The sequence below is a fragment of the Bubalus bubalis genome, chromosome 3 (assembly GCF_019923935.1).
Source record: "Bubalus bubalis isolate 160015118507 breed Murrah chromosome 3, NDDB_SH_1, whole genome shotgun sequence".
Classification (NCBI taxonomy): Eukaryota; Metazoa; Chordata; class Mammalia; order Artiodactyla; family Bovidae; genus Bubalus; species Bubalus bubalis.
In genome coordinates this window covers 5,288,267-5,292,391 of record NC_059159.1, presented here as the reverse complement: position 1 = coordinate 5,292,391, position 4,125 = coordinate 5,288,267, and the positions used below count along the sequence as shown (strand labels likewise).

Genomic DNA, 4,125 nt, shown 5'->3' with positions numbered 1-4,125 from the left:
TTGAGGGCGGAAAGCGCTTCCGTCCGGTGGGTGGGGGCGGGGCCGGGCTTGTTCGGGGCGGCCGAGGGGCGGAGCCAGTGATGGGCGGCACTGTTTTTAAACTTTTTTTTTTTTTTTTTTTTTTTTTTTTTAAGTGGCTGGGCGGCACTTTTTTTAAAAGGGAGCCTGCGTGGCTGTTGGGTCGCTGAGCCCGCAGGTGTGTTGGCGCGCAGCCTTACTCGGGTCTGAAGCCTCTTCCAGCGCCGGTGCAGCGTCTCCCCGTCGCGGTTACTAGTCATCAAGCGCCGGCGGTCTGACTGTAACCCCTCCTCGGGATGCTCGGGTCCCCTCGCCAGGCCCCTCGCGCGGCGCCGGATCGCGGTCTTTCCCCTGCGAGGGCTCGATGGCACACTTGGCCCGTCCCCTTCCCCTGGGTCTGCCCCCTTCTTCTCCGGGTCCCCGGCCGCCGCCGTGTCCGGGTCGGGTTGGGAGCCGGGTGGACGCACAGAGCTGACCGCTGGACACCCATCCCTGGCTCTCAGCCTGCAGTCTTCTGGGGCGTCCTGTTGTTCGTTGTTTACTCTGGTCATCCACCGAATGCGATGTTAGGAAGAGGGACCCGGGAGTCCGTTTTCGTTCATTGGAGAGTAACTTCACAGATGCTCGGGACGCGGCCGGAGCGCAGGAGTGTGTGCGCGCAGGGGTGTGTGCGCGCTCGTTTGCTCCTGGTTTTCTCTTGTTGGTTATTTCTTTCGGGTTTTTGGGTTTGGTTTCAAACCAGCGTTGTACCATCAAAGATGTTTCCCCTGGTAGAACCTTACATTGGCACCAGTGCGGCGAGGAGGGTAGTGGGCAGTGAGCAAAAGACTCAAATGCCTGAGAAAACGATGCCTGGGAGGAGGGCTGGGGTGGGGGGACGCCTAACTGACTCATAATGAAACTTGGGGAGTATGGCCTCTTTCTTCTGAGTGTTTCCAAGACCCTTCATTTACAAAAACAAATCATTATTGGAGATTTCATATGCACATTAAAGCGGAGAGAATGATACAGTGTGTCCACCAGCTGCGTCTTATGGTTACTCAGTCACGGTCAGCCTCAGCCTCATGAATGCCCCAACCCCACATCCTCTCCCTCCCACCATCCCCATGATTTTGAGACAAATCCCAGGCATCAAAAAAATTCAATCTGTCAATTGAACCATTCATTTACAGTACTCTTCCTGGAGGAGGAAATGGCAACCCACTCCAGTATTCTTACCTGGAGAACTCATGGACAGGGGAGCCTGGCAGGCTACAGTCTATGGGGTCGCAGAGAATCGGGACACCACTTAGCAACTGCATAGAAATAGTACTCTAGTTTACCTCACCATAGCCCTGCAACCTAGGGAATTTGACAGGTGGGTAACCTGGGACCCAGAGAGGCTTTAAACCCAGAATGGATTTACTCGGTGTAACCGTCAAAAGTCCATCCACAACATGATCCCATGTACACTTCAGCCCTGGAAGGGAGGTAGGAATAATTATTCTATGTCTGACAAAAACCCCAGAGAAGCTTATTTATTCCTGCCACATAGTTAATCAGAGACAGAATAAGCACGTACACCTAGAATCCTGAATTCCTTTTCTACCTTCTCTCGCAACTTCCCACAAACTCAAAGCGCTTCCTGGTGGCAGGTCTGCTCTTTGCTGCCACTGAAACCCCATTAGGTAGGGACACTTGCTGCTGCTTGTCTTCCCATCGCCCGCAGGATCTCTCTTCTGTGTTTGAGAATCACCGCTGATGGCAATATCTCTCTGTTCTACTCATAGCTGAGCTGGGATCCGCCGATCAGACACAACCCTCCTAGGACTTTAGATGGAGAGCTAGTGATGTCAAGGAGCAGGGAGACTTCATTTTGGCGGTGACAGAGGTGCCCTCTATAAACATCCACTCTCCAGGGGCAGCAGAGACACGGAATCCAGCTGTAGCATCCAGCTGCCAGTGACAGCCAGGGGTGACCTCCCCAGTATCTTGTGTTTCGACTAGATTCTGAGGGTTCACTTTCCTTGGTTATTGTTTCTTTGCTGAGCAGGGTTCCCCAGCTTCCCCGGGGGTTTTATGGGCAGTCCAGTATCTTACTGATATATTTCAAAATCAAAACACTTTCAGTTGCTTGCCCTAGAGACTCCAACTGACCTATACCCCCTGAGTTTCTGGCTTCACGAATGAAAATTTGGCTGGCATCTTTGGAACAGCAAGCGGGAGGAATGTCTGCAGTCAGCTTGGGTGTGGGGCCTCAGGGTTCGCGTGGGGTGGGGGGCTGGCCCTGGCGTACACAGCTGTCATTTCAGGTAGAGAAAGGGCAGGCTGGCATCGCAGCAGAGTGTCAGCAGGCTGCCGTCGTGCAGGGCTTTCTGCACGCCTTCTCTCTGCCTCCCCAGCCAAGTTCCCCCGGCTGCCCTGAAGATGCCACTGTTGCTCTTCTGCTTGCGGATCCGAGCACCCAACAGAGGCTGTCAGCAAACCGGCTTCTTGCCTGGGCGCTGGGGGACTCCGGGGGCTGCGGGAACTATGTGTTGGACTCTTCCCTCTCCACGGCCCTTTTCCCAGCCCATCTGCATGGATGTGGCAGTGAGGCTTTCTTCTTCCTCCACTTCTTGCTTCGTGGCTCCAACAAAACCAGGATGTGGGCAGGGAGTTCAGCTCCAGCAGCTGGGCAAGGCACTGGGCTGGAGCCAGGGCTGAGATGTGAAAGAGTTTGTTTTTTTTTTTTTTCCTTCTTCGAGGAAGCACACAAGTAGAAGGTTCCTCCTTATTTTATTGCCATCTTTTTTTTTAAAAAAACAAACTTACTGTTTTATACTAGAATAGAGCCGATTAACAATGTTGTAATAGTTCCGGGTGCGTAGCTGAGTGACTCAGCCACACGTAGATGCGTATCCATTCTCCCCCAAACTCCCCTCCCATCCAGGCTGCTCCATAACACTGAGCAGAGTTCCCTCTGCTATACGGTAGGTCATCTATTTTAAATATAGCAGTGTGTACATGTCCATCCCAAATTCCCTAACTATCCCTTCCCCCAGCCTCCTCCCCCAACCATAAGTTCATTCTCTAAGTCTATGAGTCTGTTTCTGTATTTTAAATACATTTATTTGTATCAGTTCATTTTAGATTGCACATATAAGGGACATCCTATGATATTTCAGCTTCTCTGTCTGACTTACTTCACTCAGTATTTTGCCATCTTTTAATTTTATTTACAGATGACTGCATGTGTGTATGTGTATCTTCTGGCAACCCTTTTTTTTGTTGCTGTTAACTTAAAAAATACATTTATTTATTTTTGGTTGCACTGGGTCTTTGGGTCTTCGTTGCTGCGCGTGCACATGGGCTTTCTCTAGTTGGGTCGAGTGGAGGCTGCTCTTTGCGGCGTGTGGTTTCCCACTGCAGCGGCTTCTCTTACTGTGGAGCATGGGCTCAATAGTTGTGGTGCACACGCTTTTTTGCTCCATGGCATGCGGAATCTTCCTGGACCTGGGATCAAACCCGTGACCCTTGCATTGGCAGGCATAGTGTGGCAACTCCTGATGACAAATTTTCCTCCTTTCTCCTTAAATCTTTTGGGGTAGAATTTTAAGCATCCAGTGTTTTAAGGTCAAGAGATGACGTTTAGATCACCCTGGGCTCCTGAAATCAAACCTGGCGTTCTGCCGATGATAATAGCTGTCATTTCAAGCCCCGCTTCAGCACTTTGCATGTCTTATGTTTAATTCTCACAGTACTTCTACAGCGTAGCTCGTCTTCCACTCACCTGATTGTAAAACAGGGTTTCATCAGCAGAGAGGCACCTGTCCGAGATGACACGGGCAGTAGGAGGCCAAGTCAGTCTTCACGTCTCAGTCAGTCTGACTCTGTGGTCCTTGATCTTGGTCACATTACTAGCTTCAAAGAAAAATTCAGAACATCAAAAGCCAGAAGAACCAGACAATTCCGAAGCAAAATTCAGACAGCACTGGCACCGCCTCCTGCCCTTTGCCCAGCAGTGAGGATCTGCAGGTTCAGGCGGGTGCAGGCCCCAGGCTGGAATGGGGTCCAGTGATGCGGGAGCCAGTGAGCCTGGGGCGGCCATGCCCGGGGGCCCAGTTGTCTGCGTGCTGGAGGGCTGTC

The 4,125-nt window shown here is 51.6% G+C and overlaps 1 protein-coding gene across 7 annotated transcripts in view; it reads left to right on the top strand.

The window, feature by feature from the left end:
• Window positions 1–4,125, top strand: part of SLC39A11 (solute carrier family 39 member 11) — a 386,666-nt gene that overhangs the window by 716 nt on the left and 381,825 nt on the right. The gene's annotated exons all lie outside the window — the stretch shown is intronic.